This window comes from Astatotilapia calliptera, chromosome 14, assembly GCF_964374335.1.
Source record: "Astatotilapia calliptera chromosome 14, fAstCal68.1, whole genome shotgun sequence".
NCBI classification, from domain to species: domain Eukaryota; kingdom Metazoa; phylum Chordata; class Actinopteri; order Cichliformes; family Cichlidae; genus Astatotilapia; species Astatotilapia calliptera.
This window is the reverse complement of record NC_137435.1, coordinates 29541315-29556063: the sequence shown is the minus strand read 5'-3', so window position 1 is coordinate 29556063 and position 14749 is coordinate 29541315. Positions and strand designations below refer to the sequence as shown.

Here is a 14749-nt window from a genome sequence, read left to right as displayed (position 1 = left end):
TGACCAGCATGTCATGGAGTGGGTGGGAGGTGTTATCCAACATTGTCTTTATCTTGGACAGCATCCGCCTCTCCGACACCACCTTGAGGGTGTCCAGCTCCATCCCCACAACATTGCTGGCCTTACGGATCAGTTTATCGAGTCTGTTGGCATCTGCGACCCTCAGCCTGCTCCCCCAGCATGCAACAGCATAGAGGATCGCACTGGCCACAACAGACTCATAGAAAACTCATAGAAAATAGGAAGCAGAAGTAGAAGACTATAACGTCTCAGAGCACACGGTGTCTATTATTGTGTAGACATGTATAAATAAGAGCTTAATAAAGATGCTTAATTTCTTAAGAAATAAACAGGTGGAGTGATCTTTATCAAAAGTGGATGTTGCATCTGTGGCTAAACCACTGTACCCAAAAAAACTTTAAAAATCTACTGTGTGTGAGGCTGTGTAAGTAAAGCTTGCCCTTCACACCCGCGTGTAATAAACCATTTGTTGGGGGGTTGTGGATTTGGCACCTCAGCATTGTGAAAGTGGGGAAACATGTTTCTGGCTGTGCATAAGATTTCTGCTTACAACTTAGAATCTCAGTTCTAAATGAAATTCAGATGTTTTTTTTAAGTATGGCTAATGTATTATTTGACTTCTAAGCACACACACACACACACACACACACACACACACACACACACACACACACACACACACAAGAACAACACAGAGAAGAAGAAGAGGGGGTCGTTTTACTACGCATCATAAAAACGCAATCATTCATAACATGGACAGTGAGAAGTAAAACTCGTCGTCTTACCACATGTTATATTCTGTAAACTTAAAATAATCCGCAGAAATTAGAGTTTAGTGTTTTAATTCATCTATTAAAAAACACGAGTCAACATTACTGAAGTGACGCTTTAACGATGCGTCTTATCATCGTGTTTATGATGATAAAACATGTTCTCTCGTTAGTAGATGTCTGCGCTGTCACTTGTCACGAAAATGTTCAGAGCCAGGGTTCCTCTTTAATTACCATTGATCGTTAATAGGGTCACAAAAGATTTGTCGCATTATCCCCATAAACAAAATGCTTTTATAGAAATCATTGTGATACAAATATTTAGATTCTTGATTCACAATGTGCACGAACTCAAAATCTTTAGAGGTTCATATTTATAAAGTATCGCAAATAATACATTTATACCATTGTATGAGCTACACTTCTTGTAAAAACTGATTGAAAAAAGCTCCTGTCGTGACCTTCCTTCTGTGAGGACACACACACACACACACACACACACACACACACACACACAGAGAGAGAGGGAGAGGGGGGGGGGGGGGGAGATCATTAGGATTGGAGGCGTTTTTTGGATTTTCACTTATTGTCGGCTTTACAGTCACATAAAATTCATTCCAATTTTTTGCCTTTGCTTCAATTAAGGTGTTTCTTTAAATCTACAGCAGCTCCCTTTTCAAAAGGTTTACTGACAACTGACAACGATCAATAGCAGCATACGTGGGGGGAAGAGTATGAGTCTTACGGTGACAGCGGGGCCGTGGGAGCCGGAGGGAGGGGTGAGGGTCCGCGCTAAATTTGCAAAGTTACTGATTTAAAAATTATATTTTTGAATTTTTAATTGCATGACAAACATACGATAGACTCTTGAGCATATTTATATAGCTAAATACACAACGGTATAACCGTGCTAAATAAAAGAGGTCCAAGTACCAAAGCACTCTAATGCAAGCCTCTAAACTGCATGTTGATAAGTACGTGAAGCGTACCTCTACAGCTGAAAACAGATTGTATCCATACTTTGAGCATCTGCTGAATTGTTTTTTTTTTTTGATGAACTGCAGATGATGATGAATTCCTCTTTATTGTAGAAACAGTCCCTAAGCTGTTGTTGCTCATACTTACCGAGTTCCCTAGCTACTTCCTTACTATGTCAGTAAACCTTTTGAAAAGGGAGCTGCTGTAGATTTAAAGAAACACCTTAATTGAAGCAAAGGCAAAAAATTGGAATGAATTTTATGTGACTGTAAAGCCGACAATAAGTGAAAATCCAATCACAGAAGGAAGGTCACGACAGTATCAGTAAATATGAACCTCTAAAGATTTTGAGTTCGTGCACATTGTGAATCAAGAATCTAAATATTTGTATCACAATGATTTCTATAAAAGCATTTTGTTTATGGGGATAATGCGACAAATCTTTTGTGACCCTATTAACGATCAATGGTAATTAAAGAGGAACCCTGGCTCTGAACATTTTCGTGACAAGTGACAGCGCAGACATCTACTAACGAGAGAACATGTTTTATCATCATAAACACGATGATAAGACGCATCGTTAAAGCGTCACTTCAGTAATGTTGACTCGTGTTTTTTAATAGATGAATTAAAACACTAAACTCTAATTTCTGCGGATTATTTTAAGTTTACAGAATATAACATGTGGTAAGACGACGAGTTTTACTTCTCACTGTCCATGTTATGAATGATTGCGTTTTTATGATGCGTAGTAAAACGACCCCCTCTTCTTCTTCTCTGTGTTGTTCTTGTGTGTGTGTGTGTGTGTGTGTGTGTGTGTGTGTGTGTGTGTGTGTGTGTGTGTGTGTGTGTGTGTGTGTGTGTGTGTGTCTTAGAAGTCAAATAATACATTAGCCATACTTAAAAAAACATCTGAATTTCATTTAGAACTGAGATTCTAATTTGTAAGCAGAAATCTTATGCACAGCCAGAAACATGTTTCCCCACTTTCACAATGCTGAGGTGCCAAATCCACAACCCCCCAACAAATGGTTTATTACACGCGGGTGTGAAGGGCAAGCTTTACTTACACAGCCTCACACACAGTAGATTTTTAAAGTTTTTTTGGGTACAGTGGTTTAGCCACAGATGCAACATCCACTTTTGATAAAGATCACTCCACCTGTTTATTTCTTAAGAAATTAAGCATCTTTATTAAGCTCTTATTTATACATGTCTACACAATAATAGACACCGTGTGCTCTGAGACGTTATAGTCTTCTACTTCTGCTTCCTATTTTCTATGAGTTTTCTATGAGTCTGTTGTGGCCAGTGCGATCCTCTATGCTGTTGCATGCTGGGGGAGCAGGCTGAGGGTCGCAGATGCCAACAGACTCGATAAACTAATCCGTAAGGCCAGCAATGTTGTGGGGATGGAGCTGGACACCCTCAAGGTGGTGTCGGAGAGGCGGATGCTGTCCAAGATAAAGACAATGTTGGATAACACCTCCCACCCACTCCATGACATGCTGGTCAGTCACAGGAGCACGTTCAGTGAGAGACTGAGATTACCGAAAAGCACCACTGAACGACACAGGAAATCTTTCCTGCCTGTGGCCATCTCCCTGTACAACGCATCCACTTAACACACTGTTTGCTGCTACAGCTACACATGTTTCTTTTCCAGCTATTTATTTATGAGTGACTTATGTATGTATGTATGTATGTATGTATATATATGTATATATTGTACTATTCTTAGTTAGTGTATTGTCTGTCTTGTCTTAATGTTGGTTTATAATGGAGCACTGTAACAAAAAATAATTTCCCCCAGGGATCAATAAAGTATTCTGATTCTGATTCTTCCATCGGTTTGGATTTTTAAACTCCCAACCTTTCAGTTTGTTATGAACGACTTATATTTCTAACATTTTGTGATGTAAAAGTGAACCATGTTTTTTTTTTTTTTTTTTTTTTTTTTGATGGAAGGACTTAAGACAGGAGTTATTTAAACAATTCTAAATGACAGTGTGATGGCCATAGTACTTTATGTGGTCCAAATGTGTTAAGGATAATGTTTATCAATGTAAAATTGCAAAGAACCTTTGAATAGATTATAACATTTTGTAAACAGTTACCTCAGAAGCTGTATTGGTAGATCTATGTATGTAAGGTAAAACTATCCACAGTACTTCCACTTAAGTAGCTAAACACATAAAGTCACCCTTACCAATAATACGCTGCTCCTTAAAAAAGTAGCACAAACAGACAACTGACTGAGCAATGATAAGTAGAGCTACCCGAGGCCGATACTCAAGCAGAAGAAAATTAAAAGTTGTTGTTTTTGTGGCTCGAAAAATTAAAGAATGTATGTTTAATAATTCAACAAGACCCACACCTTCAACACATGTACATCCAAATTTTGGAACAGGCTCAACATTGCTGTTGTTCAATAGTTTTTATCCGTTTGAAAAAGTCATTTTACGGCTTTAATGTTTCCAGCTGATAAGGAGAATGAGTGCGTTTCAAATGAGCGTCCGAAGGCTTTAAACATCTGCTTAGTCTGTAACGACAGTATCAAACTACAGAGCATTGTTTTTACTAAAATTCAACATTTTCAGATGAAAATTTGGCTACTTTTTTTTTTTACTGTAACACCCACCTCAACGCCGTTGTTAGGATACTCTTGGTGATCACATTTTTTCATATTTATGCTTCTGGCACTGAGGGTATCTAATACGCATGTTGTCGCTGTGTTTTGTACTACCAGCTGTGAGGGCTCTGCTTTTGCTTTGAGCAGTCTGTTTTTATTTTGTCTCGTGAGTGTGTGTTTTTCAAACGAGATCCTCGTCAGTTTGATTTTGTTACCACAAACTTTGTGTGAAGTTCACAACAGAGGTAAAGAGATTTAAACACCCCAGTTTAAGGAGGCAGGCAGGGGTTGGACCACCTGCACAGGACAGGTGAAGCGGAGAGTGTCCGGGGAGATGTGCAGCAGAAGCAGAGGGAACATTTTACTAGATGATAAATGGCAGATTTAGATGATTAAGGATTTGTTGACAAGATTAAAAGACACGTCCGTCAGAGTTCAACAACATTACAGTTTGATTAAATAAAACTTTTTTAAACTACACAAGGGTCATTTTCTCCTCTGATAGTAATCATATTAAACATGTCAAGAAAGAAAGAGTATAAAGAAAATAGTAAATGTGTGTCTAATTAAACTCTTCCTGTGAGCCTTACATCATCCTTTAATATGTTTGGTGTTACAAACTTGAAGAAGCACAGAAAAGATCATCAGACATTAATCTAATCAGTTTTCAGCCTTCATTCGTATTGAAAAGTTGAAATCTTCCCTGCTAGACCCAAGTGCAGCGTTTAACACCGTCGGCCATAACATTTTATTACAGCTATTATTAAATGGAGAGTGCTCTTCACACACTGAGGTTAATTATGAAGCTCCACAGGCTTCTGTGCAAAGACCAGTTCTGTTTACATTATACGTGCTTTAGAAGGCATAGCATAGCACAGGTCAGCTCAGCAACATCTCGACTTTGGCTTGTTTTTTCTGGTTAACGTAATTTAGAATTAAAGTTTAGTGTTCTTAGCATTTAGGATGGCCGTGGCGAGTAACTCAAGTGCTGTAAACATTTCATCAAAAGTTATCTGAGTTGGAAGGGTGGCTGTTAATAAGCCATTCTTAAGGAAGGAGAACAGAGAAAAATAAGGCTGAGGTGTGCCAAATTACACAAGAAATTGACTGGAAAAAGAAATCAGCTGTAATATGTCTTATGGAGTAATGAATCCAAATTTGAAATATGCATGGAAGAGGTCCGAAGAGAGATACAACAGTGAATGTCTATAGCCGTCTTTAACACAGCGTGGATACTCTACCGTGCTTTGAGGCTGGATTTCAGCCAGTGTTGTTGGAGCTCTTATCCAAATTAATCAAATTATGAATGTAGAAAAGTTCCACCAGATTTTGATCGACCATGTAATACCAAGTAATGTCTGATTGGCAGCAACTTTCAGTACGACAATGATCGCAAACATACTGCCATTGTAGTCAAAGTATGCCTGGATGAAACAACGCATCAGTCATGGATTGATCTCTCCAGGGTTCGAACCTCAAGATAATCGAAGCAGTGTGGGATCATCTTGACAGAAAACAAAACAAAAGGCATCCAGCATCCAAAGAAGAGTCTCGGATGTCTTTCAAGAAGCCTGCAGAACTAAGAAATTACAAGAAAGCTTACCTATTAGAGTTTAAGCTGCGTTGAAGAATGAAAGGCAGCTTTAACTGAACAAAAGGGTAAAAAAATCCCACATTGACGGCTAACTCAAGAGACAAAAAGCATTAGAACTCAAGTCATTACCGTACTTAAGGATAAATAAGTTAATTAATTACATTAATGCATAAGCAGAAAATAACCTACAGTAACTGCTTTGCGATATGGAAGTGCAAAAGACAACTGAAAGGGAGGATAGTTTCTATTAAGGGACAGAGGAACGATAAGAAACGATAAGAAATCAAGGAGTGTGGTGTAGATAAGTGAGGAAATCCGATCATTACTACAAATTTAGTTGAAATTTAAATATTTTAACTATGGTGTGTGAGGTGGGCCCCTGGGTGCCTCCTGTGAGGGCTGTCTGTTTTCCACATTCTGCAACGGTAAAATACGACTTAGAGGCGGATATTTGTTTTACCAAATGGACAATTGCTGTTGACAAAACTCGCCTCATGGTTGACTCTGAGAAAAAAACTCTTTCCCACAGAGGGGAATAAACGTATTCGAATATGAGCTTTTTTCCACTAAGGCTTATTTTATGGGGAGATGTACGAAATTATTTACCGGGTTACAAGCAATGATAATATCGGCTGTTGACTCCTCATTTTCATTTTCTGTCTATTGAGAAAACCCAGTGTAAAAGTAGCTAAAAGTAATGAAGAAAAAAACTTTGGTCTGACAAGGAGCAGGCTGCGCAAAACCTACCTTATAGATGTTTTAATAATAATAATATTGTTTTGGGGGGCGCGTTATAGGTTATAAGCATTGAGAAAAAACTGATATCTGATATCTCACTCCTCCTTGACCCGCGGTGTGTGTGTGTGTGTGTGTGTGTGTGTGTGTGTGTGTGTGTGTGTGTGTGTGTGTGTGTGTGTGTGTGTGAAACAAGATCGCCTGTCACGGCAATTATGGTTTGTTTTTTCAGTCCCTTGTAAAAGGGATTCTCAAAAGGAAAAGTAGTATTCAAAGAAAAGTATTCACTAAGGGATATTTATTCATTTTTACACATACGGGGTAGGCAGCCTGTAGGTTACAAGCGGATAGAAAGTTCTTCTTTTCATCACAAGCTATGGTGTAGCCTAAAAATGCAATTTGTTGCTAGGCAGATCATCTTAAAGGTTTTTTTTACTGCGTCTGTATTATAGGAAAATAAAATACTATTGAAATCTCTACAGGAAGTCACTCTTTATTCCCATTAAGAAATACAGAGAAAATCGTCATAATATTGAAACAGAATTCAGACTATGAGTTTGCGGAAAACTAGCTGCCGCTCTGTCTCTCTATACAGCACAAAATCAGCTGCTGCATCACCGCTGTGCTTCAGGAACCAAACCCCTCCCCTCATGTATATGGAACATGACGCATCAGGTCTGAAAATGACTAGACAATTCCGGAGTATTTCCGGAAGTGTCATAAGGTCCGGATCGAGGCCTTCCTTAGTAAATATGCTGTATTTGAATATGGCATATTCAAAGCCTTCTTCTTTGGGAGAGCAGATCTCATCGGACACAGGAGAGCTGCTGGGCTGCAGAATGAAATCCATCTTGTGTGTCTGAGGCTTAGAAATTGTGAACTCCTCCTCTCTGCTTTTATTCTCCTCCCTCTAAAAACTTTTTTCTTTTTTTTTCCCAACAACAGATGGCGCGCTTCCGGAGGTTTACCCCCCCTCCCTTCTCAGGATGCAATTCGACACGCTTAGCGACAGATGGCGCGCTTCCGGGGTTCGCCCCCCCTTCTCCGGATGTCGGGGGGTTCCCGCCCCCCCCCCCTTCTCCGGATGCAATTCGTCACGGTCATTACTCGCTTCCGGGGGGGAGGGGGGAGGTCAAAAGGTCATGATTAGGGCCATCAATCACTTCGGATTAAATTTTGTCATAAACCGTATGGGAGTATCTCTCTATAAGTTATTCCAATGTTCATACATTTGGCAAAGATATGTTTTTTTCCAGATTTAATTTTGAGTACATGTCATTTTTGTTTTTGAATGCTGTGTTTCACTTTAATTTACACTAAAATAAGCCTTTTTCCAAATACCAAAAATTCACTCCTGACTGTTAATAACACCGTGCTTCCCGCTAGATGATAGGACCCACTCACCATGATGGGGTGAACTCCACATGGGCATCAAAAAATCCTGTCACCTCAGCAGTGGCTACCTTCCAACCCTCGATCCTGGCCCTGATCAATCCCTCTCTCTTTTGGTTCCTTACAATCTTCACCAGGCCGGGATAGCGTTTGTTCACATACTCCTCCAGTGGACCTTTCAGTTGCTCTACAGTTCAGAAAATGAAGATAACACATCAAACAAAACAAGTCAGAAATGCTTATAAAGACTGATCTTTAGTTGATCTTTGAATCTGCAGTTTAGCTTATAATCTGCACATCTATCCTTGAACAGTCTGCCAGCTGGAGTTTTCCAGTATTTGATCTGATGTCAGGACTAATAAAGCCTGAAAAGAATATATCACCATTGCAGCTAAGTTGGCGAGTTTAAGAAGAATCCCTACATGCTAAAGAAAGTGCTTGTATTTTTTTCTTAGCTTCTCTAACATCAGATCCATTGCAGCCCTCTTTACTGAAGAAAGGAGGAAAAAAAGAAAAATGCTGTTCCAGAGTCCCCTCTGGCAGCAACAATCAAAGCCTGACACATTATGCCTAGCTTGCATAATTATTTTCATGCAATCACAATAATTGGAATTCATGTCGATAAATATGAAAGGACAGCAGAGTGAGCTTAAGCAACCATTCCCAGTATGACAACTCTTTTGTCTCACTTCTCTCACTGGCAGCCTGCACTCCTTTATAAACCTCACATCAAGCCTTAGTATTGGTTGTGTGAAACAACATGATAAGAACACAAAGGGCAACCCACTAAGCACTAAATGGTAAATGGCCTGCATTTGTATAGCGCTTTTCTAGTCCCTAAGGACCCCAAAGCGCTTCACACTACATAATAAGTATTTGGTCAATAACAAAAATACAACTCAATACTTTGTAACATAACCTTTGTTGGCAATAACAGAGGTCAAACGTTTACTATAGGTCTTTACCAGGTTTGCACACACAGTAGCTGGTATTTTGGCCCATTCCTCCATGCAGATCTTCTCGAGAGCAGTGATGTTTTGGGGCTGTCGCCGAGCAACACGGACTTTCAACTCCCGCCACAGATTTTCTATGGGGTTGAGGTCTGGAGACTGGCTAGGCCACTCCAGGACTTTCAAATGCTTCTTACGGAGCCACTCCTTTGTTGCCCGGGTGGTGTGTTTTGGATCATTGTCATGTTGGAAGACCCAGCCTCGTTTCATCTTCAAAGTTCTCACTGATGGAAGGAGGTTTTGGCTCAAAATCTCACGATACATGGCCCCATTCATTCTGTCCTTAACACGGATCAGTCGTCCTGTCCCCTTGGCAGAAAAACAGCCCCATAGCATGATGTTTCCACCCCCATGCTTCACAGTAGGTATGGTGTTCTTGGGATGCAACTCAGTATTCTTCTTCCTCCAAACACAACGAGTTGAGTTTATACCAAAAAGTTCTACTTTGGTTTCATCTGACCACATGACATTCTCCCAATCCTCTGCTGTATCATCCATGTGCTCTCTGGCAAACTTCAGACGGGCCTGGACATGCACTGGCTTCAGCAGCGGAACACGTCTGGCACTGCGGGATTTGATTCCCTGCCGTTGTAGTGTGTTACTGATGGTGACCTTTGTTACTTTGGTCCCAGCTCTCTGCAGGTCATTCACCAGGTCCCCCCGTGTGGTTCTGGGATCTTTGCTCACCGTTCTCATGATCATTTTGACCCCACGGGATGAGATCTTGCGTGGAGCCCCAGATCGAGGGAGATTATCAGTGGTCTTGTATGTCTTCCATTTTCTGATGATTGCTCCCACAGTTGATTTTTGCACACCAAGCAAATACTTATTTTCCACCCTGATTTACGAATAAATTCTTTACAAATCCAACCATGTGAATTCATGGATTTTTTTTTCACATTCTGTCTCTCACAGTTGAAGTGTACCTCTGGTGCAAATTACTGACCTCTGTCATCATTTTAGGTGGGGGAACTTGCACAATCGGTGGTTGACTAAATACTTTTTTGCCCCACTGTACCTATGAAAATATACTCACTGTATATATATATATAATCAAAGCATTTCTTTAGCAAAGTGCACATACTAGCCCTTTTTAAGTTCATTGACATATGTGCACTCAAACAGGCCCAATGAGATTGAGGGTTATACCCCAATTATTTGTGTTAGGTTTGTAAGCTTTTCCAAATGAATACAGAAAATCAGCAAAACCACCATAAAGAAAGCTTATTTAAATAAAGCTGATATTGGGAGAACAAAGCCCAAGGGGTGGAAAATGAGTAAAAAACCTGTGAAGCAGAGAATAACATGAGGGACTGTTGCAGAGCGCATGAGTGAAACAAGCTCACAGATGAGCTGACAAAGATTGGCAGAAATCACTTTAGAGCAGCCGGGTAATAAGGAACAGGTGAACATAGAGTGGAGCAGATAATTACGAGCAAAAACCCAAACAAATACTTTCAGACAATCCTAAAGCTCTTATTTAGTTGCATAGAGCCATGTGTGAACATTTTGTCTTTACATTTTGCTTCCAAGGAACCGAACTGTCTTTTAATTCTGTAATTTATTTCACGTTCTTCAGGCTTTCTGAAGCTCCTTCAAATTTTTCTTTGGACATCATTTTATCATAATTTTCAGTGCAGTCCTTTATTTGTTTGTTCCTATGAATCATTCACACATAATAAAGGCACCTAACTCAAGGGACAAATTCGTTACTGGCACATTACCAGCAGCTTGTCACAAATACACAATTTGTTTCCTGCACAAAAAATGACAACGATAACACACCAGCAAGGTGATTACCAAAGAGCTATTAGCCAAAAACTTGACATATGTCAAGAAACTAAACAAGTAGAGGACAAAAGAACTGGCAGCTTAAATAAAAACATCTACAGCAGACGAACAGAATTTGAAAGTTGTGTCCTTAAGAAATAACACAAAACTGACACACAACCTGAGAGATGCATCTGGCATCTTATGTTTGCAAGTTTCAGTAAACTGCTGCATCTATTTCCCATTTTCCTAGCAAAATACAAAGACATGATGGCTTATTAGCTCATCCTATCCTAAATAACCACTAATGTATGCCAACTATTGTCACTGCTACACTATCAAAAGCTGAAAACAAACATAAAAAACATACAAATTCATCACCACAACAACACAGTTGATAAATAAAGAAATACAGAAGCACACATGCAAATAGAGAGATGACATAAAAGTTCTCACTCAGCTCCCTGCGGTGCTGTTTTAAGCTCCAACTCACTCTAAACAACACCAACGGGGGTCTACTGCTTCCTGAGCATCAACGACCGCGCCACCTTTTTAAGATAAGATAAGATAAGATAAGATAAGATAACCTTTATTAGTCCCACACGTGGGAAATTTGTTTTGTCACAGCAGGAAGAGGACAGTGCAAAGGTTATTCACTAGTTTCAGTTTTATAATAATATAAAACTTAATTATATAATTATATTCAGGTTACATGACACTTATTGTATAAGATAATTATTTCTGGGATGCTGAATGACAATTTGATGTGTATTTTGTTGCTTTCAGTAGAAATCCTGCTGATGACTCAGTGGATTTTAGATGGAAATTCTGTGTTTCACTCACTATAAACCATCTTCTAATCAGAGGGCGAAAAAGCCACTCTTCTTATTTGGTATTAGCTGAAGAAAATATTTAATCTATACTGACCGTCATCGCTGTTGTCGTCCACCAGGATGACCTCCTTGAGCAAGTGTGTGATTGACAGCTGAGTGGACTGAGCGCAGGATCACCGACAGAGCCTCGTTGACGAAGATGAAGATGAGGGAGATTTGGGGAAGGTCTCTTGAGTAGCTGACCTTTCTACATCTGTAGAAAGACACGACACAACACCTGTAAACTACTTGCATTAAGTAATACGAGGTGCCAGTGGAGCACTAGAGTGATGGTTTGGGAAAAGTAGTCTACAAAGTTATACAATTAAAAAGACAATCATGATTTTGTATTGATGAGCCCATTTACCATGATTTCTAACATTTCTGATCAATTGAATGTTGTATTAAATAACAAGGAATATGCCTTTCTTTTTAAAAAATGAGGACATTTCTCAGTGAACCTTAATTTTTGAGTGCTCGCATATTTAATTTTGAATTTGTAAAAAAGACTAAACTACCTCCATAGAGCTGCTGACGTCTTGTTCAATGGGGCTGAAAGGCAGAGCAAGTGCTGCTTCCTGTTCAACTATAATCACAAGGATTTATTTTCCACATTGGCCTTTTAACTGCATGTGCTGTTTCAGATAGAAACCCTATTTTAAACTTGTTTTGTTTAAACAGCTCTAATGAAGCGGAAAGCGGCAGGGTGAGGCTTTGGCTCTAAGTTTAGCACATGTGGGAAAGGAAGGGGCTTCTTTTATTGTCTCCTTTTCACGTCTTTTTTTCTTTTATCGATTATCTTATTTCCTCTGTGAAATAATAGCTAATTAGAAGTTATTCTATAACAAATCCAGTGTTTTCAATTCACGAGGTTGGAGAACACTTTTTTAGGGTTTTTGGCAGGAAACCATTAGAAAACAGAAGGCAACATTAACAAGATTAACCACGAAGAACTGGGACATTTGTCACCTTTTTTCTCCTTCTGATACAATATTGCAAAAGTCTTGAGGCATCCTCATTTCATTATATTCTGCTGGGAAAATGGGAAATAGGCAGAGCAATTCACTTAAACGTGCAAACATAAATGGAAATACAGTACATAAGGCAAAAATGTACTTGAAAGTCAATATTTGGTATGGCCACCTTTACTATCGAACATAGCCTGGACTCTCTCTTTCCGGAACACACTGCTTTAATAAATGTTGAGGTCTGGGCTCTGGGGAGGCCAATCCATGACTGATCTAGGTATACGTTTACTGCATTCACCGTGTGTTTGGGATCATTGTCGTAATGAATAAAAATATGCCTTTTCCAACTAGATGCTTTTCAGCTGGGACTGCATGATTAATGAAAATCTTAATATCTGGTTCATATTTCCATCAGCTTTCTCAAGATTCCCAACACCACTGGCAGAGCCTTCATCGTGTTTTACAGATGGATGTAAACACCCTCTGTTGGAGTCATATCAACAATTATTTGAACCAAAAATGTCAAATATGAATTCATAATGCTGTAAGACCTGTTGCCACTGATATAGTCCAGTTCTCGTGTAATTTACCATACCTCAGCCTTTTCTCCCTGTTTCTCTTCACTAAAAATGGCTTCTTGACAGCCTTCCACTGAGACCGTTTCTGATGAGGCTTCAGCAAACAGCAGATGGATCCATTAAAGGGCCAGTGCATCTCTCAGGTACTTCAAGTCTTTGCTTTTCTTTATATTTTTCTACATCTTAAGGACATGATTTCCAGATACAGTTCATCTGCTGTACAGAGTTATTTAGTCCTGCTACTTTTCCGGTTTCCTCAATTTTTTTAAGGACTCACAGCACGCCAGATTTTTGGGAACCACCTAGTTGGTTCAAAATGTTATTTTTACCTATCAGATTTTGTTATCTTTTAGATTCTTAAAGTGCTATGCTGTGGTGTGCTGGGGGAGCAGCACAGCAAAGAAGGACTCATCCAGGCTGGAAAAACTGATCAGGAAGGCTAGCTCTGTGGTCGGCATGAAGCTGGACACCCTGGTGACAGTGGCAGAGAAAAGGACACTAAAGAAACTGATGGACATTATGGACAATGCCAGGCATCCTCTGCACACGGCCATTAACAACCAGAAGAGTCTGTTCAGTGACAGGCTGCTTCTCCCCAAGACAAGAACTAACAGACTTAAAAACTCCTTTGTCCCACACGCCATCAGACTGTTTAACTCCTCTCTGGAGGGGAGAGGGAGGGGAAACAGGAGGACAAAGGAGGGGGGAACAACTAAGCTGTAGTGCCTCTTCACCTCACTGTGCAATACCTTTTGTGCAATACTTTTGTAAATAGTCAACAGTGCAATAGACCTCAATACTCGATACTTTGGGAGCCATAAACATCATTAGACCAGTGCACATATTGGTAAATGGACTGGTTCTTATATAGCGCTTTTCTACTCTTCTGAGCACTCAAAGCGCTTTACACAACTTGTGCATTCACCCATTCACACCCATTCGCACAAGCACATTGTTCTAGGTGCTTTCTAAGTAACATTCACACACATTCATACTCCGATGGATGCATCGGAGAGCAATTTGGGGTTAATATCTTGCCCAAGGATATTTGGCATGCAGACTGGGGGAAGCCAGGAATCGAACCACCAATCTTCCGATCAGCAGATGACCTGCTCTACCGCCTGAGCTACAGCCACCCCCTTATTGTCTCTATTGTGCTCTGTCTTGGTTGTTGAGTTGACTAATGTGGAAATAAAATTTATCCAGCAGTAAACCTGAGTTTGCGGTGAGGGAAGCATCTTGTACAGTACAGCACTTTCCAGCAGGAACTTCGATAGAATGTAAAATAAAACATTTTGTGTATTTTAAAATGACATTCAGTGTGTTTTTGTTGTTGCTGCACTAATCAACCACTTACTACTAACTGCAATGGTAGTTTATTGGATTGGAAAGTGTGGCGATGCTCGCCACCTGGTCTCCCTTCTTGCTT

General features: G+C 39.8%; 1 pseudogene across 1 annotated transcript in view; it reads right to left on the bottom strand.

The window, feature by feature from the left end:
- LOC145419932 (polypeptide N-acetylgalactosaminyltransferase 17-like) overlaps positions 1 to 13057 on the bottom strand; it is a 33302-nt pseudogene extending 20245 nt beyond the window's left edge. Inside the window, exons 1-3 of the transcript XR_013901190.1 lie at positions 13041 to 13057; positions 11830 to 11988; positions 8135 to 8309 (exon numbers count right to left, since the gene is read on the bottom strand). The product of XR_013901190.1 is annotated as a polypeptide N-acetylgalactosaminyltransferase 17-like (transcript). The remainder of the gene's footprint in view (positions 1 to 8134; positions 8310 to 11829; positions 11989 to 13040) is intronic.
- Between the last annotated feature and the right edge of the window lie 1692 nt (positions 13058 to 14749).